The sequence below is a fragment of the Megalopta genalis genome, chromosome 6 (assembly GCF_051020955.1).
Source record: "Megalopta genalis isolate 19385.01 chromosome 6, iyMegGena1_principal, whole genome shotgun sequence".
Lineage (NCBI taxonomy): Eukaryota > Metazoa > Arthropoda > Insecta > Hymenoptera > Halictidae > Megalopta > Megalopta genalis.
The window spans coordinates 15583217-15610488 of record NC_135018.1 but is presented as its reverse complement, the minus strand read 5'-3'; the positions used below and the strand labels follow the sequence as shown (position 1 = coordinate 15610488).

Here is a 27272-nt window from a genome sequence, read left to right as displayed (position 1 = left end):
TTGTGCGCTCGTTAATTACGATATACCTTCATTAAGAACGACGGGTAACGGTGTATCGATTTCCGGCCCGCCGACAACGCGTGTGCGCGCGTCCGCGTTCGTGCCTTCGTGTGCGGGCGCTTCGAAAAACGACAGATAGAGAAAGAAAGAGCGGGAGCGGGGGTGGGTGGGGGGGGGGGCAAAGTAAACACGAAAAAGAAAAACTGGCGAAAGAGTTGCGTGCACGTACGGAAAGTACGGGATCGGGAGGAGACGCGCGCGCGCGCGCTCGCCTTCTTCGCCCGCTTTACTTTCACCGGCTCGGAAAAAAGCGTGCCCCCGCTGAGGAAGTCGGTTCCCACGGCGTCTACGAGACGTCAGGCGCTATGCACGCGTATCTCCATACACGTGCGTCTACATGTGTTCGAGCGGGTGCGCGCGCCCACCGAGAACCGGAAGTTGCGACCGCGACCTCCGTACTCTCCTTTAAGCGTCCTGCCCCTTACCCCTTGTTAGCTGGCGACTGGTCGACAAAGAGGGGCCACGGGGAGGAAGATAGAGACCGAGAAAGAGAGAGAGAGAGAGAGAGAGAGAGAGAGAGAGAGAGAGAGAGAGAGAGAGAGAGGAGACAGTAACGGAGAAGGAAACAGGGAGAACCAGAAAGAGAGACAGAGAGACCGTGAACACCGATGATAGCCGTTCGAGAAGTCACCGACGCCGGTCTCGGTGCCGCGCAATTAAACTTAAATATTTACGATCCTAATATCCCAGCGATGCCCGCGGTACTCGCCGGCCCTAGAATGGGAATTACCGACGATAATCGCGCACAGCCACAGAGATTGGTTCTTTTTGCGGACGGCCTAGTCGTAAAACGACCCCCTCGCGCTCGCCTTCGAAACGGAAGATCCGAGGGTGGAAACGTAATTCATAATTCAAGTGTGACTCGAGATTGCGGTAGGCGGAACAGCTGATCGCCCGACGAATTCACGGGCGTCTGTTGTGCTTCGCGAACGTTCATCGATGACGATTCAACCCTGACCTATAGGGTAGTGGAGCGGCGCAGCGTCCAATTTCTGCGCCTTTCATTTGCTTTTGGGCAGAATTAATTTTATATTTATGAAATCAAGTATATTAAATATTTCTATTCTTCTGTTTTGTTTATTCTTCTATGAAAAGAAATTTGAATCGTCTTATTCGTTGGTCGTGCGCGAAGTTAAACTAATGACAGAGTAATTGGCTACCCCACAGTAAATGGTCCACCCACTACCTTACTCTCGCCACAAAACGTGACCAAGTTGATAGCCGATTTTCATGCCGATTTCGTTGAAACTTTGGAAAAATATTCGGCGCATATTTTCGGCGCATAAAATATTCGACTTCTTGTTTCATCGCTTACTTCCAAGGCGTTCGCATTGAAGAAAATTGTAAAAAGGTCAAACGTCGAGATACTATTTTATCTGCATTTTGCAGTTACGAACAGACTTCGATTTGTACAGAATTATTTTTAATATATCTTTCACTGGAATTAAGATATTGAAGATCGGTTTACGCGGCTGGATTCTTCGTTAAAAAAATACGGAATTTTGCAATTTCAACTATTCTTCTAACTCTAATAATCTTCGAGATAGTCGAGCAAATATTTCGACCTTCAACTTTGGGGGCTGTTTTCATCACCCCTTCGATGAAAACCTTCGCAGAGGTTATCGACGAATGGAAGATAGTCTTCTAAGAACTATTTTTTCACAAATTTTTTACAAAAATCGTACCGTACCACTTTGGAATGTTCCCTCGACAGTAGAAAAAGTCTGCGTACGTCTCTTGGAATTTCTCGGAATTTCATTTTTGAGCTTGTAATGAGAGACTTGAATCTCTCGAAATATTCGAAGAACACAGTCATCTCCGGTCCGTCACGCGCCGCTGAGACAATGCCCCGAATATAGTCTCGATCCTTGGTACATAAATAGTCCCGGTAACTTCGACGAGAGCTATGTCAGGCTATAAATACACCGAGCAATGCCGAAGTGCAGGATATAAATTATAATATAGGATATTATCTCGATCGCGCGCGGAAAGGGTTGAACCGCGGGCTGAACTTAGCTCGGGGCATAATCAACATTAAAGTTACATAACATTGGCAACAACCTAGAATTGCAGGGTGCAAACTTCTTTACACACCCCGGCCATCGATACAAAGAGGAACCAACGACGTAACAACGTGAATAATAATAACGCGCTACCTGGGTTGATACGCAGGTCCGCAAATAATATTTAATGCTCGAGGTCGACGTCTCGGAGCACCGCGAGAGAGCCGATCGCTCGCGACGCAACGAAACGGCGAAAGTATTTCCGTCTAATTAATTCAAGCCGGCGGTCGAGGGATATGAGGGAGGACCGCAAAGGGTTAATCAAATCGATCCAGGCTGGATTATTTTAGTCCCGATCGTAATTCCCGGAAGGTGCAAAAAATGATACGTCCATCGGGGTTCGGTGACTCGGAAGCGGCCTGGTCTGGTGCAGCGTGGCGTGGCGTAGCTTTGCTTGGCTTGGCTTTGCTTGGCTCGGCTTGGCTTGACTTGGCGTGGCGTGGCGTGGTGTGGCGTGGCGTGGTGCGGCGTGGTGCAAAAAGGCAACGAGGGATTTCCAGTGTCGAAACGTCAGGAGTCACGAGCGCGACTTAACCCTGCCTGTGTCCCCCACCAAGCCCGTCCTTTTTGCTTTGACAGCACTTGCTTGCTCCCTCCTTCTCTCCGGCAGCGTTTCGCCTCGATCCGCCGCGCCGGGCGACTTCCACCTCCAAAGTCACCTCCATCGGCTAGCAGCACACCTTTGCCAGCTATAGACCGGCGCTCCACCTCCGGCAGCCTCCTCACACCACCCACAGCGTAAAATTATAATCTGTCATATTCATCAGTACACCGTCCTCCACCCTTCTCTTCCTCCTATTCCTATATTCTTCTTCGTCCCCCTACCTTACTCCTCTCTCTCTCTCTCTCTCTCTCTCTCTCCCTCTTCCACCCTCTTGCTCCCTCTCTCTTCCCTCTCTCCCTGGTTCAACGCCGTTTCTCCCTGTTCGACGCAGTATAGTCGTCGAGTTGGTGTATTCACCCTCCTCCAACCCCTTCCAACCGGTCTCTCGTCGTTCCTCCGCCTACCATCTTCGTTCCTCGTGCTGCTCCACCTTCGTTCATCTTCCGATTCCCTTTATCTTCCACTTCTCCCGGTTCCTCTCCATTTTCTCGTTTCGTTTCGACCTCCCGCCCCCTCTCTCCAGAAACACAACCCCCCTCCTACACCTGTTTCGCAGATGCCCCTTTCTGTTTTGCTGCTGCTGCCCTTTGAGCTCCTGCCTGTCCTTCTTTCCATGCCGGTCTATTGCCACTTGCTTCGCCCTTTCTTCCTCGATTATTGCTGCGTCGGGCCTTACCGATGCCTTCGGTCCTGTCCGGGTTCACGCTCGACGGAGGCTCGACAATTGGGTGGCAAGCTTGAACGCGGCTACCGTTAAACGCTGCAACGGAGCATGCAGAAAATACTCGCGTTCGCGTCAATGCATTCTTCGCAGCCGATTCATTAAACCGCCATTCGTTCTCCGCGAACTAATTCTAAGCGGCGCATTATCTCGCTACTTCGCGACGCAGAGTAACGAAGTATTCATCAAGATTCTCCTCTAGCTCTATCGTTAACTATTTGTTTTACGTTCAATAAGGGGCTCGGCGTAGAGCTGGGACGACGCGTGTATGCACGGCCCATGTTGCATCGATATCCTAGCCGTACTTGACGGTGCGTCGATGATTTCGTTAAAGCATCGTAGAGGCAAAACGAAGAGGCCGGTTTCGGACAGTTTTATCAAAATGCACACTTCGCGCATGGTAAATTGTAAGTAATATGTTATAATGTATAATAAATAAATAATTATCATATATTACCAGTGCGCGAGCATTTTAATCAATCCACATTGTTTTATTTAAATTCATCGTGTTTTACCTCGTTCGCTTAAGCTTCGGAGCTTCCATTCATCTCAACGATATCTTGTTTATATTATCGTTACATCGAACGCGATCGGAAACACGTCGTTAATATCGATATTCATCGATAATTGTATGGATGATCGCACCTCTAGTTTAATGTCCATCCCAAAGAAATATCTTTAAAAATGTGTAAAACAAAATTGAAACATTTTACCGAATAACCACGGCTGCCAAAAAATCGCCAAAACCTATCACCTAAATTCTCCAGCATCCAATTTCAATTGCGTACTAATTGCGTCAGATCCGGTAAGAGATTCAACGTTGATCCGAAAGAACTGTACAGCTTCCTAATTTCTATAATCAGCACATCCTCATAAATCCAAAAAATTCGTCGCTCCTCGGAGAAGCTCGACAAACTGACAATTAAATCGCGCGCGATAAAAGCAAGGGATTAAAGAGCACAAAGATCGAACAACCTTCCGCCAAGAGATCACAGTTCGATGCGGATTTTAAAGAGTCGCCAGGGACGTAAACAGCCCGTGAAACTGTGCGAGATCGCAGTTCGTCTGGCTAATCCAAATTGCGAGTCTGCGAACGAATAAACGGACCAGAGCTAATTACAGGAATCATCGAATCGAGATTTCCGCGGAAACTGTCGCCATCAACAACGACAGCTCCTCGACGTTCACTGGGTCTTATTTCCCCATCCCAACCTTGTTCTCACCTTCGCCTTTTACTTTCGCCTTTTACCTTCGTCTCTTACCTTCGTCTTTTACTTTTGTCTTTTACCTCCGTCTCTTACCTTCGTCTTTTACTTTTGTCTTTTACCTTCGTCTTTTACTTTTGTATTTTACCTTCGTTTTTTATCTTCGCATTTTACCTTCGTATTTTATCTTCGTTTTTTACTTTTGTATTTTACGTTCATCTTTTACCTTCATCTTTTACCTTCATCTTTTACCTTCGTCTTTCACCTTCATCTGTTACCTTCGTCTTTTATCTTCCTAGTTTACCTACGTCTTTTACCTTCGTTTTTTACCTTCGTCTTTTACTTTTGTCTTTTACCTTCGTCTTTTACCTTCGTCTTTTACCTTTGTCTTTTACCTTCGTCTTTTACCTTCGTCTTTTACCTTCGTCTTTTACCTTCGTCTTTTACCTTTGTCTTTTACCTTCGTCTTTTACCTTCGTCTTTTACCTTCGTCTTTTACCTTCGTCTTTTACCTTTGTCTTTTACCTTCGTCTTTTACCTTCGTCTTTTACCTTCGTCTTTTACCTTTGTCTTTTACCTTCGTCTTTTACCTTCGTCTTTTACCTTCGTCTTTTACCTTCGTCTTTTACCTTCGTCTTTTACCTTCGTCTTTTACCTTCGTCTTTTACCTTCATCTTTTACCTTCGTCTTTTACCTTCGTCTTTTACTTTCGTCTTTTACCTTCGTCTTTTACCTTCGTCTTTTACTTTTGTCTTTTACCTTCGTTTCTCAGCTTTGTCTATTGCCCATGTCTTTTACCATCGTCTCTCACCTTCGTTCATCAGCCCTGTCCCTCACCTTCGTTTCTCATTCAGTTCCATCTTTTCGTGTTCAGGACTGCTGGCTGATCGCTCCCTCCTGTCGTTCTACTTCTCCCCCGGATCGCGAGAGCTAGACACCACCCCTCTCACTCATCCCTCCACAGGCATCCCCGTCGGTGTTCTCGATCGCACCAGCTACCTCGTTGAACTGGCTGACGGAGCAGGTAGAAGCGAAGGTAAGGTGTCTTCATTTATATTATAATCTTCTCTTCCCCGTCTCGTTCTTATGCATCGAATTCGAGCGACGTGGCCTCTCGGCTACCACCCTCGCCCCCCCCCCCCCTCTTCATCCCCGGCCGTCCTCTCTTCGGTCCTCGCCGAGCCGTACTCTTCTTTGACGTTCCATTTCTGACGTTTATTGGTCTCATTTTTGTTTCTCGCTTCGCCATTGTTCTTGCGGACCCCTGCCCTCTCCGAGCAACTCTCCCCCCGTCGTTGTTCTTCTCCTTCGTCTCTTTGCTTGATAACCTAATAGAAAGTTGTTGCACGGACGCATCACTTTTCTGACTGGTCTCTGCCGAGGTGGGAGTTAGTTTTGTTACTTTATAATCAAATACACGGCGCGGAAACACCGACTGTCTTCGCGGGTTTAAATTCTAGGCTTCCGGCGGTCGCTACTTGCGTTCTTCCATTTATGTACTTGGGTTAGCTGGTATGGGTCTGTTGCGAGTTTTAGAACAAAGTTCATCAACGTCTACTTATTAAATATTTTTAAATTAATTCGAGACGTGCACATATTTATTTGTCGAACATTTGCGGATCTTCGTGGAAATTTCTATTTTCACGACGCACAGAGACCTCGTTAAGAAATATATTTGCGGCGAAAATGAGCAGCTGACGTATAAAATTGTTGGCATACGAAAAATTTAATAATATCGTTACGCTAGCCAAAAGTACAAACAGAAGTAATTTATTTTTATTTAATTTCTGTTGCTTACAATCGTCTCTGGAAAATTTTATTTTGCACGAAGATCCGCAGTTTGCTTGTAATATGTATATTTCATAATTGTATTTCTTAAAAAGTACACTTTGCAAAAATAGAACACAATGATGTGAAAATATTTATAACGATATAACACGATGTTGTAAAAATATTTGTAACGATATAACACGATGTTGTAAAAATATTTGTAACGATATGACACGCTGATGTAAAAATATTTGCGGAACTATAACCCCATATAGCTTTGTAACAATAAAAAACTACACTTGGTAAAATGTACAATTATACAATATTTGGTAATGTAATAAATTGTCTATTACAGATATGCTAATGAATATAAATATACTGCTTACTGCAAGGTTATTTAACATAACCCCATATAGCTTTGTAACAATAAAACTACACTCGGTAAAACGTACAATTATACAATATTTGGTAATATAATAAATTGCCTATTACATCTATGCTAACGCATATAAAAATACTACATGCTGCAAGGTTATTTAACATAACCCCATATAGCTTTGTAACAATAAAACTACACTCGGTAAAACGTACAATTATACAATATTTGGTAATACAATAAATTGCATATTACATCAACGCTAACCGCATATAAATATACTACATACTGCGTGGAACACCGTCTATTTTACAGAGATAAAATTCAATTGACGTGTCCAGAATTGTGCCTCTCCAACATCTCGCTTTCGCCCCGTACATCCCGCCGCGAGCAACGGCCAACGAATGAGGAAAACGGGTTAAGAAACGAGTTAGCCATTTTTCATTCACAAGCAATGAAACCTTCGTGTGTCCCGAGTTTTCCACCGGCGCTCTATTGGAAGATCAAAAAATGGCACGCGCTTCCACGAGCGGTAAGAGGTTCTTCATTCCCGATGTATCCGGCCGCGATTTCGGGCGTTCGGTAATACGGCTCCGCGCTCGACGGGATAATATTATAATTCGGTGGAAATCGTCGGCGCCCGACCACGGCCCAGACGCAAACACAGTCGAAACCTCGTTTCGCGGATTTTTCGCTGGTCGCGCCGATAGTCGGACGCCATAACGCCGCAACGTCATCACGGTAATATGTACGCGGTAAACACTAACAATCGGAGGGACACGCGGCCGCCGTGGTCGGAGAAAGAGAGAAACGATCGGCCGGGCGAGAGGGCTGGCGGGGGGTTTGGCGGATAGCGAAAGGGTGGAACGACGAGCGAAAGGGTTGGAAAGGGACGGCGCTGCCGCCGATAGAACGTAAATGAGAGCGGAGCGGGCGCTGGCAAGCAGGTATTCTCGTTGACGAACCAATTCATTATTATCCGGGATAAATAATGCGCTGTGTGCCTTGCGGTAGCAGGAATTGTTCGATTTCCTTGTCGATGTGCTGCGCGCATAAACTGCCGGCCGGGGACGGCGCACACGCGTACGCGCGCGACCCACCAACGTGCCGATATCGGCGCGGCGCACACTTTAAATAGATCGCACGTGTAATTATTAGCGCGGCGAACGCTCCGACTCAGCGCACTTCCAAAAAATGTAAAACCCTGCCAGATACACGGATAGGGGTTGCGTTCGACGGTGGGTGTGGCGCGGGTGACGGGCGCGGGTGACGAGCACCGTCGATGAAACGAGATTAATTAGCGACGCGTCGAAAATTCTAGTCGGATCGAATTTCCACGGCGGGGTGCAATTGTTGTCGGCCAGTGCCGACCGCTGCTCGCCTGTTATGCAACCTTTTTGCTGTAGTAATCACGCGTTGCCAATTGGAAAACCAGTTTTCGGAGCGGGATCGCGGTTTCTGGAGCGGCGGTTCCCAGCAATTCGAAGTTCTTATCGCGCGGATGTAACATTTCGTAGTTCGAACGTTTCACGCGATCGTAACAAATTTGTACAGGGTGTCCCAGCGTCGGCGGTGCAGCCGGGACCGGAGTGATTTTATATGGGAAAAACGAGCCGGAGGTATTATAGGGAATAAAATGTTTTCATCCGAGACTTCGTCGTCGAGAAAATCGACTTCGAATATTCAGCCTTTTACAAATAGTGCTAATAATATTAGTATCAACAAGATGTGCTTTGTGTTGCACGCTTCTGCCCGTGGATTCAGAGTGGATTTAGATGAAAATAAGACACACACGTGATTTAGTTGCTAACTTACTTTGTTGATGCAAGAATTGCTGAACATGCTGAATATTCAAAGTCGATTTTCGCGACAATGAGTCGCGACAAAATCACCCTTTCCTCGATGGTTGCCCCGACTGTTGGAACATCCTGTATAAGTTCTAACCGGAAATGTCATCCCGTACGCGTGCACATACTCGCGAAAGTATTCGAACGAATTTTTAAGACGGAATAACTTCTTTACGATTGGTCCAAGCGATCTAAATTTTGTTGAGACGTTAGAGGGATTAGTTTCTTAGATAATGGCTAAAAATTGTTTTCAGAAATTACAGTTGGTTGAGATGACAACAAAAATGAAAGATCGATGATTTTTCAACCTTTTCATCTGAGCTTGTAACGAAACTTGAAAAAGTGTCCTCGTTCTTCTTTTTAATGTATGAATGATACTCGAGAATAAATATTGTAAATTGATAAAGGTCTTGAAAGGTGACGTAACCTTTTTCAATGAAACGAGCGATGGAAACATAACGCCGAGATTGTTTATTACGTAAATAATTTTGTATCGATGCCGTTGTTTCGAGTCGTTTGAAAACCCATATTTGACCCTTTCCTGCGCTTACAAAATTTTTGTCCGTGTACGATTCATACCGAACATATTTTTAATGCTTCGAACAGGCATTTTGAACCGATGAGAGCATATCTCTCTCAAATATAATAGTATCATTTATTATAACTAGACTGCGGATTTTGATGTGAAATAAGAATTGCGTAACTTGATTCTAAGGAAATATCGGATGAGAAACATCTTTCCTCTTTTAATAATTTTAATAAGTTGTGCATCATATAAAAATGTTCTCAAATTCTTCAAAGAAGCTCGCAAGAAATGCACACAATCCGCAGCCTTGTTATAACTATCGAATTTCATAAATTTGTAATTCTTAATCAAGGTATGCAGATTTATCGGGCGGCGTTCCGCGAACGGGCAATAGAAGTTTATTCGCAAAAGAAGATTTTGTCGATGGCAGTACTTAACGTTTAGATCACTGCTTCCCGAATTAATTTCGCTCGATAGCGCTCGAATGAAACGATTTGTAAAATCAGACTATTCTTGTAAATAAATGACGCTGGCTACTGCATCGAGTCCGTCAATATCTCACCCCCAAAACACGTCGGAAAATCCAGTGGTTGGTTGGACGAATTTAATAAACTTGTCGCTCGAACGTCGGATACAGCTCTTTTATATCTTGATTTTGATTTGATACGGTGCATCATAATAATTTTGGCGCGTCCCGACCGGTCACGTTCCGTCGGGGACGTCGTATATCGCGAAACAGCACGGTCCATACGTCGAGCGGACGGTTCTCGAGGAAACGAGAGTCAGCAACGGCGCACCGGCAACCCCCTGCGCCATATCCCGCTGGAATAGACTCATTATGCTCGTGACTGGACCGGCCATGTTAGCCAGTTCGAAAACAACTATCGCGTTTCTCTGTCTCTCGTTCTGCCGCCCTCCCGCCCCTTCCCCCTATCTCTGTCTTCCGATCTTTAACTTGACAGCCGGCTGACGTTCCCAGACGCATGCAGCTGGTATCTGCTCTGATAAATAGTCGTAGATCGATTGATAAGGGCAGCGAGACGTCTGAACGATTCCGCAGGAAGTGCTTCTGGAAGCGCGCGCCGGGAAGGATTGAGACAAACATGTTTGTTGCTCGGATGTTTGTCGTAGTTTCTTGACGAATGACCGTTTCTGTACCGAGAGGAACATCGACGCTTATTTAGGAGCGGTGTCCCTTGTCTACGAACGCGGTCCCGCAATTAACGCGCCGTGTGCGGGAGAGCTATTAATGCCTTTTTAAAGAATTTAATTTTTTTTAATTTCGTTACACAGGTTGTCCAAAAAGTCACTCGTAATCAGGAAATGAGGGGTTCCTTAGGCCAGTTGAAGTAACTTTTTCCTCAGCGAAAATGCAATCCGCGGCTTCGTTTGCGAGTTATTAACGAAAAACAGTGACCAATGAGAGGCGAGATCGGTTGACGCGAGGCGGCCGACCAATCGCTCGTTCTTTGGCTCGGCCGCCTCGCGTCAATCGAGCTCGCTTCTCATTGGTCAGTGCTTTTCGTTAATAACTCGTAAACGAAGCCACGGATTGCATTTGCGTCAAGGAAAAAGTTACTTCAAATGGCCTAAGGAATCCCTCATTTCCTGATTACGAGCGACTTTTGGCACAAGGATTGCATTTAAAAAGTGGCTTCCATAAACGAAGCCACGAATTGCATTTGCGTCAAGGAAAAAGTTACTTCAAACGACCTCAGGTCGTGTACGTGTTCGATCTTCTTGATATTCCGTTTGAATGCAACACTTTTATAAAAGATATCATTTAATAAAGAATATCAGAGCACGTATACTTCTTACTATACTCGTCGAAGACAGCAAAATGGTTAATGTGCGCGGATAGAAATTCAACGACACGTTATCGTCCCGGCAAAAGTAAACGATGTATATAGAAAATGTAAGTACATAATGTAAATATAAAATGTAGATACAAAATGTAGATACAAAATGTAGATACGAAATGCTGATACAAAATGTAAATACATAACGTAGACTGCAGACGACGGAAGAATGAAATATTATGCGCAGGTTACATAAATTCTAGCAGCTGCACGCATTCGTAAATGAATGGATATTTACAAGCGAGAATGGCTGAATGAAACGAATCGAAACTGCGAACGATACACACGTATACGAGCACGAATCGAGCGGGTTTCGATAATACACGAGCGACGTTGGAGAAAACAGGTCGTCGCGGCGATCTTTACGTAATCGAGCCCGCTTATTGCACAAGTGCATCGCGGACAAGCGCATCCGAGTCGGACCATTCATCTTGGCCCGCCCACGCGATTCACGGCGGGTAAATAAACGTGTCACCGGCGCGTAACTCATTCCGACCCCGTGTCCGACCGCGGTCTGGACCCTGAAAATGGGACACCTGGCTCGCCGATCCCATTCCCGTCGACCCCGAACTTTGTTTCTCGGGCCATTTTCCCCGAGCCCTGTCTACGCGAAAAATTGTGTCCCCGCCGCGCGGAAATACTCCGACCGTGACGTTTTTATAGGGGAGCCCATAAGCTTCGCGTTTATGGATAATCCAGCTCGGAATCTTGAGGGTTGTTCGCGCGGAATATTCGACGCGAGATAGGGCAGCGTGGAGCCGGTTACTCTGAGGTGACCAGTTGCTGTGACATTGGTTGGTTTTTTGGGGCATGATTAACTTCGTATTTATCGAGCAGGATGTATTCAATTTCTTTATTCGATGATAAACTAAACGAAAGAATGCAATGTCTTATTCCGTAAATACGAAGTTACTTGAAAAATGAACGAAATAGAAGAATCTCATGTGTCTCGCTCGATAAATATGAAGTTCATTAAGAAATAAACAAAATGGAAGGTATTTGATACGTTTTATTTGTTAAATAATAAGTTAATTATGCTTGGAAATCAAGTAAAGGTACAGTAATTGGCTCCATTGTCCTGGTCAAATTTATTTTGCGGTATCGTTGATGCACGTATTTGCGTATTTTAATTATAACTTTCATTCGAAATAATTAATCCGTTATTAGTAAATTTTATTTATTAAAGGATCAATTCCATTTTATTCACGATATGTTTTCATATGTCATGTCAAAAAACGTATAGTTTGTTAGGAATGTGTTTTAAAAATTTTCCGAGCATTTTAATGTACTTATTGACAAATGCTAGACATCGCTTAATTAAACTTAAATTCGATTAATTGTATTAGTGCTGTTTGCAGCTCGACATTCGAGTAAATAAAAATAAAATATAATATATAATCGGGATATAATAAATATTATATTATATTTTATTGTGTTATGTTTTATTGTCTTTTATTTTCCCTAAGACAATTATGTCTAAATATGCACAGATATTTGCAGTTTTCGAATCTACCATACGAACTCGCTTACGTAAATCTAAACGGCAAAAGCACCTGAGAATTAATCCTGGATTCACAGATAGTATTTAATGCTATTCACATGAAAAAGTTACATTCATTTTGACTGCACATGTATGATCATATTTTATTTACCTTTATAAATGTCGCGCTTTATAAATGCACTGCATGCAAAAAAACCTTGGACTGGAATGGGTGAAGTTTAGCCACCCTCACACACAGCAACATATGTATATATACATATATAAACAGTCCACTGAAATGAAATTCACTTAATCGAATAAAAATGATATTTTTATCACTGTTATTGCTAACCCTTTGCATTCGAGTGACGACTGTAAGGCGCCATTAAAAATTGTTATATCGTGTTTCAAAGTAATTGCAACGTTATCGAGTTTATTTACATTTCAAAAACTGTTGCACGAGTCACAAAATCCGACTCCATATGTATCAAATGCACTGAGTTACACAAAATTTTGCATTTCGAGTTAAAATGTCTCCGACTGCCAAAAGGTTAATACTACTATTAGTTCGCGAATCTTCGTGCAAACTAAAAAGGTCCTGCATCCGTTGCAATAAACCGGAACTGCGTAAACATTTATTTCTATTTTGAATAATTTTCATAAATTATAAACAATGCAATCGGGTTGTTCAGTTTTTGTAAGAATGTTATTGCTTTGTGTTTTATCTGCTCATTAATTATTATTAGTAATATTAGTATTATTAATAATAATATTAATTATAATAATAATAATAATTAATATTATAATAATAATTAATATAACAATTATTATATTAATTATATTATATTAATATATATATATATATATATATATATATATATATAATAATGAATATTATAATATAATTAATATAATAATTGTTATATTAATTATTATTATAATATTAATTATTATATATATATATATACACTAATAATACTTATATAATTATTTTTAATTATTATATAATAATATTATTATTATTATTATTATTAAAAGTAAATAAATAAATAAATAAATAAACATGAAGTTTGATGACGAGGAAATGAACGAGATCACAACGAAATCAAGTGATCACCGTATCGGAATAAGGGATCGCGAGTTCGTGAGGCCGCGCCCCAGCCGCCGCGAGGGGTTAATGACGGCGCGGCGGCGGCGGTGGCGGCGGCGATCACCAAACAGCGCTCGCCGGCCGAAAAATGCTGGCATTCCGGCGGCGAGGTATGCGGAAGGAGGAATCCCGGCGGGCAGAAGAAAAATGGGGCTTCGCCGGGTGAAAAAATTCGGGTCATCGAACGGACTGCGCGTGCGACAGCTGAGAGAGGACACGGACAGGTCGCGAACGCGGTCGAGAGAGAACTTTACTTTCGATCTCGCCGAACCGTGTAATTCGTCAAACACACGCGTGTACTCTCCCCCTTTCCTGCTGTCGTAGCCGACGCGGCGCCACGCCACGCCACGCCACGCCGCGGCGCGCCGCTTCAAAACTAACTGCTATTTACCCCCGCGAGTATAATGGCCCCGGTTGCCGAACCGTGCACCACGTGGACAACAAAGCCTCACGCTCTCGCGGATTTATTCAGAATACGCTCGAAAATATTTGACCGTGATCACGCAACCCGCGGAAACCAGAGAAGAGACGGCATTTTATTTCGGGACTGTCCGCCATTTTCTTTTTTGCTTTGCCACCCGCGTCAACTTCGTCCACGCTAAATGGTTCATGCCAGCGGACCTGGCTTTGTTTGAAAGAAAGAAATGCTTGAATTAATTCATTTCATCAACGCCGTTGTTCGAGAATAAGAATAATATCGACCCATTGTCGATGAACTGTTTCGTTGTCTTTTCATTTCGAACATGATCGAAACGGCAATCCTCCAAATAATATGCAACAAGAAGATTTGAATGCATTCGTTAAACCTTGCGTGACTTTGAAGGTCTTCGTATAGTAGACGAACGATCTCGTCTTGTGCTTTCATACGACATACAAAAATATACGGCATTCCGTTTATAAAATCAAATGTCACCTTCATTTCTTGAAAAATAATATTAATTTGCGAAATTGATATACGCTGTCCTGTTGACCATAAAAAACTATAAAACTTTTTCTTTCGTTATCGAAAAAAATCGCTGGCTCGCAATAACGCGAGCACCCTGTATATTTATTATTTATTATTCTGTTATTATTATTATTTTAACCTCTATTTATTAAAATAGATATTTTATTTATTAAAGTAGATATTTTAATTAAATGATTAAAATAGATATTTTATTTATTAAAGTAGATATTTTAATTAAATAATTAAAATAGATATTTTATTTATTAAAGTAGATATTTTAATTAAATAATTAAAATAGATATTTTATTGATTAAAGTAGATATTATAATTAAATAATTAAAATAGATATTTTATTGATTAAAGTAGATATTATAATTAAATAATTAAAATAGATATTTTAATAAATTATATTAAAACAAATATTTTATTTACTAAAGTAGATATTTTAATAAATAGTATTGGTAAATGTTAAATATTTTATTCGTTTAGAGTTGGTTGAGAATTAAGGTACAACTTTCAAACAATCGATTCGAACGGCGCGAAGGTAAAATTTCATTTTGTTCGAAAAAACGAAAGTTTGTTCTGTATAACTAAATTTGTTAATAAATAACGAATATTCGCACGCGCATGCAAATTGGCGCTGCCCAGTAGCAAGAATCCAATCGCAGAACAGCTTCGATTAATTTTACATTTTGATAATCAGCACGATCGTGTTTCGAGCGAACACACTTTCCGTTTTCTTCAGTTTGCTGGATTTCTGTGCTGTTTTATTCGCAGCGCGAGCGTTATCTTCGCGACTATGCAAATCGTTTATGGAAATAGGAAAAGTATTACGAGACGAGTTCCCTCTGGGGTCACGGGATTCCACAACCGGAAGCAATCCAACGATCAACCCCTTTCACTTTCGGCCTGTGTTTCGAGTTGAAAGGCAATTGTGTGCGTCCCGTCGCATGCAGCGTGTCGATGCAAATAGAGTGGGTGGCGTTAAGTGTTTTAAAGGTAGCGGAACTTCGTTGGAGGGCGAAATTCGAGCAAGGTCACCATTAACAGCTCATCCCGACAAACTGTGCACCCGCCGATTCATTTCCTTAAATCGCCGAGCTCGTCGGCCTTCTCGCATTTTATGCGAAACTGAATCTTCGCGAGCAACGTGGAACTCGGGTTCTAAATATTTATGTAAAGTCTCTAACGAAAAGAAACAAAATATTCAAAATCTCATCGATTAGTTTCATTAGTTTATTTAATAGACGGAACGATATTGTTCCAAGTATAATTTTAAATGTTGCATACAATCAGATCATTTTATATTTTATCCGAAAATTTGTATTCTAAATTAAAAAAGAATATTATATATAATATATAATAATATATAATAATAAATATAATAATAATAATAATAATATAATAAATAATAATAATATAATTAAATATATAAAAAATAATATATAATAATAATATATAATATATTAATTTCTATACTTGTTCCACCGAAAGTTCCAAAATTATTTTAAAAAAATGTTTCGTTGATTCTATCGAATCATAGCTATTCAGAGATGTCGATCGTCGACGCTGCGTAAACGTTTAAAATGTTTTCGCGAAAATATGTTTTCTTCGAGTCGGATTTTTCAGAATTTTTCAGAATTTTTCGGATATTTCGCGACGGAAGTGATTCTTCAGAGTTTCACAGATACCGTCCGAGGTTAAAGCTCGGCACGAAGACGAATTTCCACAAATTTTTCTTTCAACTCCGCGGGACAAGAGACGAATTTTTGTAATTTGCGGGACCGTGATTTTTCCAGGCGGATTGTTTGAAACTGACGCGAACGAGGCGAATTTTAACAGGAGCTTCTCTTGAGTTCCCGCGAGAGCGACGAAATTCTTTGGACTTCACGGAGCTTCCGTAAAAGTGACAAAGAAGAGCGATCTTCGTGCCTCTGACAAATTGTTGCTCAGAAATGTGCAAATTGAACAACAAACGTCGCTGTTATCCTCAGACTTGCGAGTGGTATTCGCGAGGGCGTACAAGTACCGTCGAAGTAAAGATGCGAGGAGAAAATACATTTCGGAAATGCTTAAATTGGTTCGACCGTTTATGGTGTTCGCGAGCTTGCTAAATAGTAAAATACATTATCCTTCCGTCCTGTTTTATTTCAGATCCTGCTGAAACATCGTGTAATTATTTCCACGTGCAATTTTACAAACTTTTTCGAAACAGTAGAAAAGTAGTGCAATCATTTTTGAATACAATGTAATCGATAAATACAATGTTAACACATTGCGCACCATTTTCTTAACGGTTGCAACGATATTAGAACTTCTTCGATTGCAATAATTTCTTAGAAACAAACGAAATATGTTATTTTGTTGTGTGCTTAAACGCGACTAATGTACAAGTTGTCGCAAAAGTTGCCCGTAATCGGAAAATGAGGGGTTCCTGAGGTCATTTGAAGTAATTTATTCCTTAGCGAAAACGCAATCCGCGGCTTCGTTTACGAGTTATCAACGAAAAACAGTGACCAATGAACGGCGAGATCAGCTAGTGCGAGGCGGTCGAGCCGATCAGCGGAACTGGGCTTCGTGCGCTCGTTGGCTGGGCCGCTCCGCGCCAGCCGAGCTGGCCTCCTATTGGTCAGTGTTTTTCGTTAATAACGCGTAAACGAAGCTGCGGATTGCATTTTCGCTGAGGAAAAAGTTACTTCAAATGACCTCACGAACCCCTCATTTCTCCATTGCGAATGACTTTGTCCCTGTATATTGTTTTATAATAATAGTAAGATTGGATTTATTCAAACTTCCTACGATTTTTATTAAAATATATGCTTGGATGAAAAAGTTCATACAAAATTTCGCACGAAAACATTTGTATAAAGTTAGAAATTGTAAATGAAAATATCAGAAACCAATCAGTTTGACTGGTTTGGTAGTTCTGGTGTTAAATGTTGATGACAAGAGAATAGAATTTCATTTCCACTGAAAGAAAAGGAATAACATTCACATTTATCACTTTATACACCGGAAGCTTATTAAGAGGATTTTCAATTATTGCGCTATGCTAAGAGGAGGCTTAAAATTCTTTTTTCATATGATAATCCGATAAGAAATTATTAGATGATATTACTTGAAATAACTTGCTGGCACACGACTGAAATTGCTATTCCCGTCGGACGATTCATTAAAAAGTTCCTAACTGTAAATCGTAGACTCCCAAGGACTATGATAATCAAACTGCGAATTTTTAAGCAAAATATAAAATTTGCTAAGTCAATCGCGAGAAACAGAAATGAAGTAAAAATTAATTGTTCCTTCCAATGGTTTTGTCGAGCCAACAATAGTGCAACAATACTATAATACGTTACCATTAGACTGGTCGAAGTACGACCAGATAAAGTATGCATCCATTAACTATACATATTGTTTCATCGTCGAAAACATATTCGCTTCATTTCGACCGACAAACCAGTTTCTAAATCGGCAGAACGATTTCGCAGGGAGAGACCCGCACTTTCGAATAACAGGGCACAACGTGTGTGATTTTAGAAATCGAAAAATTGCGTGGACGCGGGATATATCGAGCGATCAGGCCCGCGTAGGTCTCGGCTTATTTTTCTGCGGCGGGCGACAATTGCATTTTTAATCTGGCTTGTGGACATTGGAATGCGATCGGCCGTGTGAAATGCAGGAGACGCTGGTGGCAGGGCGCAGAGCGCATGCAGTCCCCCAGGCCACTAATTTCATAATTCAGCCGCCTCGGCTGAAATTATTCCGCGGACTATGGATAAATTACGTCGGCCAGGAATCACGTCCGCGCACGCTCTGCTCTACGCAAACATTTGCTATCAGCTTAATATCGCATCGAAAATGCGTGATGAATGGACCGTGTGGTATCTGCCGGCCGGCCGAAAATTTGCCGGATTCTTTTCGCCCGATTTCTACACCCCGGCCACGTTTTTCTCGTTTTTCCTCCTCTACCTCTCACCCCTTCCCACCCACCTCTCTCTCTCTCTCTCTCTCTCTCCCTTTCTCCACCGCCGCGACATTTCCAATTTAACGCGTTTTGTGCGGTCTAATTGGACGCCATTCGACTTTTCCTTCCCGCGGCGAAACGTGCGCAGGAGTGCTTAACATTTTATGTCGCGCGTGCACGCGCCGGTGAATTGAAATTTTTCGATATTTTGTTACGCGTAACCCGCGTAATGACTGGCTCATTTAACACCGGCGCGACGCCACCTTCGGGCACGAGCCCAAATGAATGCTTCATTTGGAATCATTTTTCTGCCGCAGGAATTTACGAATTGCAGCCTATCCGGATATTTTCTGCGTTTTCGACAACGTGCTCCGCGGGCAAACAATGCGCTGTTCCGTCGTTTCTGGTTTAGAAAGTTCCGTAGGTTTGTGCCAATTAACCCCTTAACCTACGATTTAGATTCGAAGATGTTGGGCCGAAATTGTATACAAGCTCGCGCAGCGTTCGGGACGTTCGCACGACTTGTAAGTAATATTTACTTCTGGCCCGATCATCGTACGCGGGCTATGCCCGTCATTGTAGGTCAAGGGGTTAAACCCTGCGCGTCGTCTCGTAAGCTCGTGCCGTTTGCTGTTCCCATTCTTTTTTTGTTCGCGTCTAGGAACATGCTCGATCGTCGAGACGATTTTCGGCACGAAATCAATTAGACGTGTCACAAAACGTACAAACATATTCGCGGCACGAACTTGCGGGACGACCTAATGTTACAATAAAAATCGCAGGAAGTTCAAATAAATTCAATTTTTGTGATTATTGGGATTATGGAATGGAAATGATTCTATAATTCTTTGCTTTAGAAGACTTTATTTTAATCCTTTATCGAGAGAAGGTATATGAGCGAAACCGATCGAGCGACCAAACTCTACTGAGAGTCCGGTAAGAAGAAACGCTTCTTGTATACCCTTTTTGGGTTCGTCGTGTCCACCAATCAGAGACGTTTTATTTGTCGCGTTTTACATTGTATACGTGACGCTGGGACCCTCAAACAGTCAGGGCACGATGTATATCAAAAGGTACCGGCGATGATGTATCGCGGCATCTAATATATACAGTTTACATCACCGTCGCTGCCCGCTGACAGAGCCGGCGAAATGTAAACCGATATCTTAACTGAAGATATCTTACTAAGTAAACTATAGATTAATTTTTGTTCGAGGCTAAAATTTCAACAGTGATAAAATAATATACAGTGATATCTCCGAGAAATGTTCGGCGATCGGAATTGAAATCGGAAGATCTGAGAATACTAAGTCGCGATTCTTCGAGCCTCGCGCCTCGGTTTTTATAGAAACTCGGGACAGTCGGCAAAAAAAAACGTAGCGGCCAGTATGCCGATAAAACAATAAATAATAAAATAATAATAAAAAAACGATCACTTAACTTTTTTATTTATAATTATTTGCCACGATTCGGAGGCAATTCGGAGGCCATATAACGCGATTCGAAGGCAATCCGAAGACCACGTGCCACGACTCCGCGTCGACCCTTAGCATCGACGTAACAATAAATTACACAGGCGTAGAACTAGCGCAGGGAAATTCACAGCAAACACGAAATTTGGCATTTCCGGGAGAAATTACTGCACCGATTCTCTAGAGTCGCGCGTCTTCGATGTAAAATCGAATTCGTAGATAAAGGTCGACGAACGTGGCGCGGTATGCAGCCGGTTAAACAATCGAGTTTCCCCGGTGCAGTTTTCGCCCTTTCATCCGCTTTCCTATACTTCCGGCGTGCAGTAACCCGGTCAACGTCCCAAAAACGCGGAACTGTCGCGACGATCGATGGACGAAAGTAAACACCTCGAGAGGGTCATGGTCGACCTTGATGGTATTTGGTGGCACCTGTCACTCCGACGCGTCTGTTCCGGCGTTAAATCCAGGACAGCCGTACGTACGTGACGGTCGTTTTGTTTCGCTCTTTTTTCCTCGTTTCCATACGACAGTTATCGCCGGGTTCCCAGCATTGTTGCAAATTCATTTCGCATCGCGGCCAAGGATGATCGATGAATAAAGCGCGCCGGTTATCGGGTCGTTCGATCGGAACACATTTTTTGATTACCACGGACACGACGGTGTCGCAGCGTTCTATTTGTATTTTTCTGCCGTCACGCGGAATTCGCACGATCGCTGTTTAACGGATTTTACATGAAATTTTGATTTGTTAAATGGCGCGCGCGCGCGCGCGCGAACGGGTATTCGTCGCTACCGCATGAAAGTGAATTTCAAGTGCGACAATTGGTCCCGCGGATTTTATGCATACACGTGGCGGCCCCGGTGTGGACGTATGGAAAACACGGGGCCGAAAACATTAATGAAAATTGACGAAGTTTCTATGTTACTTCTCGCTTAACGAGCCTCGGATTTTGCCGTGTGTGATCGATGAAAATGGAGATACCCGAGCGCGTACGCGGAAATACGGACCACTTACACCCGCTCTCCACGGTTTCCCAAATAAAGCTCTTCGTTTATTACATTCTACCAATTAATAAAATATCCCGCTTTTTAATCACCCCTTGGTCTCTCGGTCGGAAATCGGATATTAATTATCGCTGGAGATAATTTCGCACCGGCGCACGAGATTGATTATGAAAAATTCAAAATATACGCTCTTAGCACGGCAAGAATGCCTAACAAAATTTCATCTTCAACATTTCAGCTACTGTAGGCCAATAAAATACAGCTCCGCGTATCATTTTTTCAACAACCCATCGACCGTATTTGATCCGCCATTTTGTTTTTCGAATTTTGAAATTCAAATTCGCAATCAGGATTCCCGAAGATATATGTACAACAATTTTTGTTCATCAAATCATTTTTTCAACAACCCATCGACCGTATTTGATCCGCCATTTTGTTTTTGGAATTTTGAAATTCAGATTCGCAATCAGGATTCCCGAAGATATATGTACACCAATTTTTGTTCATCGAATCATTTTTTCAACAACCCATCCGCCATATTTGATCCGCCATTTTGTTTTTCGAATTTTGAAATTCAAATTCGCAATCAGGATTCCCGAAGATATATGTACACCAATTTTTGTTCATCAAATCATTTTTTCAACAACCCATCCGCCATATTTGATCCGCCATTTTGTTTTTGGAATTTTGAAAATCAGATTCGCAATCAGCGACCACGAAAACCCCCACATACAAATTTTCAAATAAATCCGTAACTGTTTCTTATTTTGACCATGATTTCGAGCTTTTATACCACTGTGCAGCGGAAGGATCCTACCCTGTGCACTGTAAATGATCCAATGGCCATCTTGACTAATTCAGTCATTAGAGAGTCATTAGAACTGCCCACGCACAACGCAGTAAATTCACGGTACGATAATTAACCAGCTATCCGTTGAAATCTCTTTCGAACGAGTCGCAAGCTACCGTAGTTTCGTTTAAATAAAACACACATATAAAGTGTATAATTTAATAAGGAATATCGTAGTGTTGTATCCTTCTTAACACCGGAACTACCAAATCGGTCGAAACGGTTTCCGATTTTTTTTCGTTTACAATTCCTGATGCTAGAAACATTTTTCTGCGAACTTCTTCGTTCAAGCCTATATTATGATAAAAATCGTAGGAAGTTTAAATAAATCCAATCTTGTCTTGACATCAAACAATATACAGGGTGTCCCAAAAATGTCTCGCAATCCGGAAATGGCGGGTCCCTCAGATCATTTGAAGCAACTTCTTTCTTTACAAAAATTTTCTCCGAGGCACCGTTAACGAGTTATTAACGAAAAACAGTGACCAATAAGAATCGTCGAAACCAGCCAACTGGATAAAACTGCAGAACTTCGTGCGTTTTATAGGAAATACCGTCGAAGACCGTAATTTTCGACAGCATCGAAATTTGTTCAGATTTATCTAATGCGGGAAACGCGCGAAAAATCGCGGGAATATTACCATAACCGGGAGGTCCGTTGGGAACCTCTACGTTAATCGAAACAAAGCTTCTGTTATCTAAACGATGCGTTCTCGGTGCGTTATTTACGCACGACGTTCGCTGGGCGCGCTTACGCGGTTTGCGTCCGCATTATTTATCGCCAGAAATATTAATTTTCGGCTGACTACCCTGTATCGAGCAGGATTAATCGATAACCTTCGATGATAGCTACCGAGGCACCTCTAATGGTTCCCAATCGGTAACGTTTAGGCAATTCACTTTTCTAATCCATAAATTCGCTTGACGCGTGTGCGCAATGCGCTGATTTACACGGTGCAAGCGACTGCGTGCACCGACGATCATTAACAGCATTTTTAGCAGATTTTTGCCATGAGAGATCATCCGTCCCTAATTGACCCTTCTAATTGACCCTCAGCTTGTACACAAAAATGGACAATTTGGGGAGAGGGGGTACGATTATTCGAGCCTTGCGAGTAATAAAATAAATATAAAAGCGAGTAATAAAGAAATAAAAACCCTCGAGTAATAAAATAAATATTTCTTAAAATGGACAATTTGGAAAGAGGAGATACGATTGTTCGAGCCTCGGGGCTCGTTTTTTATAACTGTTTACAATCGGTAACTATAAAAATGAGCCGCAAAGCTCGAACAATCGTATCTCCTCTTCCCAAACTGTCCGTACTTAGAAATATTTATTTTATTACTCCTGCCTGTTGCAATCGAAGCAGAGAACTTTCATTCTTACGGAGAGCAGCAAAATTTCGAAACGAAGTGTTCCTTTCTTTCTTTAATTTCTAATCCGAACTAATCGCGGTATGTATGATTAATTGATATTATTTACAGGTTTTGTGGAATGTCGTTCCATTCAGGATCTAAATTGATTCTCCATTTTCTTGATTTTTCGAATTGAATAGTTCAACTCAAATTCCACGCGCTGTTGCAGCATCTTGATGTAAGTGTAGTTTGCACCGACGCGAGGGTGGGACGAGTGTCCTAGGTAAAAATGGATTCCCATACTGTGTTTTCATAAACGTTTACTCGTGGAGGGTGCTGAGTAAAGAAAGCCGGGCCGAGAAAGATGTAACTATATATAATCAATAAACAACATATTTTAGTGACAAAAGGTACAAAATAAAAGAAACATTGTCCAAGTGGTTGGAATTAAGACAAACTTTGTTCACTGTGTTTTCGTAGTTCGCTAAAATAATTAGAAGAATATGGATTTTATGAATTCGTGGCAAAAATGGATAGTTGCAATTCGCAACATTGGAAATTTTAACCCCTTCACGACTAAGGGAAACATTTTACCCACTCTTTAAAATTGATGTTTGTCATATTTAATTTTTTATATATATTATTATTTTATTTATATATTTATATATATATATATATATATATATATATATATATATATATATATATATATATATATATATTTAGATTATATATAAATGTATTTATTTATATTATATATATTTATTATATATATGTATAATAATAATAATTGTTATTATTATTACTATTATTATATATAATATTATAATATATATTATTGTATTATATATAAAAATGCCGCATAGAAAATAGGACCCATAATATATGTACTACGTGCAATGTTCATCTTTGTTTCAGAACCGAAATAAATTGCTTGGCAGATATCATAATTAGCACATCATTTTGTATAGTAATTTTATTTCATAATTTTGTATTATTTTACTTAACATTTTGTTATAATAAACGAATAAATAAAAGACATTGCATAGTAAGCCTAACCATCATTTGTGTTACCTTTATAGTCCATTGCGAAAAATATTTTCTATAAAATTCCCCCCAAAAAACTACACATTGTTACGTATCTTCCTTATGCTTTTTATTTATTTCACGTCTAAACAAACCAAAATAAACAGTTACATACTAATATTTACTCTTAGCAACCTTATGGTCCTGCAAAAGTTAAAGGAACAGAAACGTGTCAATACATAATATTCGTTCCAATAAAATGATTAAAGAAAAGGATAAAAAGTCCAAAATGTGACCCCTGTTGCTCGTAACAGATGCAGCGAATTTTGTATCCGAGAAAAGATCCGCGCGGTCGAGCGATCAGAGACAGAAAATGACCTGAGAGGATTTAGATTTTCAGTCGGGTGTCTGGAATAAGGCATGGACAACGTCCACGGCGATCGATCTATGGAACGGGGTGAGCCGAACGTAGATTGAAGCCACCCTCCCCACCGGTAGCTGACTGAAATTATTCCGGCGCGCCGCATAACGTCCCAGAAACTCTTGACTCCTTTGTCTGAAACGACGTCTGAAATCGTAAAACTGCACTCAATTAAAGGGTTAGACTGCTCGTCAAACGTTACTGCCCACTTGCTGCGGGACGTTCGTTCCGTCTGGTCGCGATAACGCTCGTCGCAATAAACCCGGCGGCCATCCTGGCACATAGGTGCCGCCTGCATATACCTACATGGGCCGCGTCTCTATGTATAATAAACCTCGAATATCGTTCACACGGACAAGAGGTGTCTGCAATACATCGGCGAACGTCGTACGTGCTTACCTGGACAGTTTCACGGGACTATCAATTCCTATATTAACCGCTTATTCCCCGCCGTTTTCGTTTTCGATCTGATTTCGTCCTCTCGCGAGTGCCATCGATCGCTTCACAATGCCAGTTGAATTTCTTCCGCGGCTCTTCGCTTTCTGAAACTTGCACTAGCACAAAGGTCCTAGCAAAAGGTCCTAGCACACATTTTGTCCGCGAATTTTGTTCGGCCGTTCTGGTTTTTGGCCAGTTTTTTTGCGAATCCTGGTTGGAACATCGCTGAGATTTTGATGTACACTGGCCCACAAAAGTGATCGCACAACTCTTAAAACGCAATAAATTTTTCCAAACTGAACCAACTGACCTGAATTTTTGTTGGATGATAGAGGACGACGACTGAAATACTTTTCTTTTTTAATTTTGCTACTACTTGGAATGACAAAACAATAAAAACCTTCCGTTTTTCAACTTTTTTCATCTAAGTTCAATTTTAAAATATTTATTGCGTTTTAAAAGGTGTACGAACACTTTCGCGGGCCACTGTACGCGTTTGAACCTGGCTCGATAATCGCATAAAATCGTATTTCATATCTTCGTTAACAATTACTCATATTAAACGTCAAATTATTGGAACAGAGTTTCCCGAAGACATTGTTATTGCACACAGAGTTAAATACGTTCGTTGTAATTTCCGACGAAGAACATCATTTTCTATAGCACCAAAATAATTTGTGTCGAGAATTATAGAAACCAGCAAAGTATCGACGCTATTCTGCGTCGAAATTGGAATTTCAAATATTTCCGTGAAACGAAATGTCACATATCGAAAAGATCGTGATCAAGCTTTACAAAAGTAACGGACAATTTTAATGGATTTATTGAGTCGTACATTTTAGTTTGACACCTTTAAATTTACGAAAAGTAAGATTTCAATTTATTCCGATATCCTTGCATTTTATTAGAAAAATATTCGCACATACGTACATTTACTATTGGAAAGTAAAACATACAGACCAATGAACGTTTAAAACGAAAACAATGAACAATTTTAATAGAATCTAATTACGGTGTATTTCGTATTCAACTCTTCGAATAAAGAAAATAAGACATTATCTCGCGTCAGTCCTTCTAGACTGAATTACGAAAATATCCTTACGGATCTTTATTTAACTTGTTTCACGAGCTAGAGGAAAAGTAAAATGGAGATTTTCAAAATCAACGAAAAATTACAACAAAATTTAATTGCTCCAAATACGGAGTACAAGATTTTGCCTCGCGTCAGACCATTCACATTTAATTATGAAAATAATTATTTTTGCAGTTATTTACCGTTGGAAACTTAGAAGAGAGCCAAAGTACTTGTTTCAAATGAGCCGTTTATTTTGAAAGTGGCATAAGTCACTTTACCGTAATGAATAGTGGTGATTTTTTAATGTTTATACGAAATTATTTATACTGAGAAAAATATCAGTATCCTGAGACAACAAATACAAGTAAATCTTCTCGAAAGTTAGCATCCATATTTTTAAACGTGTTAAAACGCAAACCCTTACATATATCGACTTAAAAACAAAGTGACTTACGCCACTTTCAAAATAAACGTCTCAAATATTGTGTTCAATATTTAACCTCACGTAAACCCCGTCAGATTCTAAAAATATTCGGTCGGCTACGTGCAATAAAAAATCTTCAGGAGAAAGAGTAAAAAAATCGAGACCTCGTGAAACAATGAAAAATTGCATTACGGTTCTCATTAATCGGTCTCGAGAAAATGAGATTTTTCTTCGACCGCATCGAATTCGTAAAAATGTTCGACCGAATATATTCGCTAATTACTGTTATTTCTTCCTACGAGCCTGATTTCGATTGGAGGATCAGCCGAAGAAAATCCCTCCCGGCCGAGTAACCATTTTCACCTGTGCGTGTCGCGCGCGAGCTGGTGGTTCGGCATTCCCCGAGAACGGAGAGAAAAAAAGAGTGAAGGAGCGCGGCGCCCCGGACGGGGGTAGAATCTTCGATTTACACGCACCCACCCCATCTCATTTGGTACACCTCTCCTTTCGTTGGAAGGGTGTCTCATCCCGGGATCCCCACCCCCGGGTTTCATCTCGCGACCGTCTTCGTCGGTGGCGCGCTCTTTTTTCGCTCGGCCCTCTCCTTTTTCCACCCCGGATGAAGGGTGCTTCG

At 41.3% G+C, this 27272-nt stretch overlaps 1 long non-coding RNA gene across 1 annotated transcript; it reads left to right on the top strand.

The window, feature by feature from the left end:
• Positions 1-343: 343 nt before the first annotated feature.
• Positions 344-9711, top strand: LOC117219238 (uncharacterized). Its single transcript, XR_004489978.2, has 3 exons — positions 344-3855; positions 5528-5689; positions 7115-9711. It is a non-coding gene; the product is annotated as an uncharacterized LOC117219238 (long non-coding RNA).
• Positions 9712-27272: the final 17561 nt, after the last annotated feature.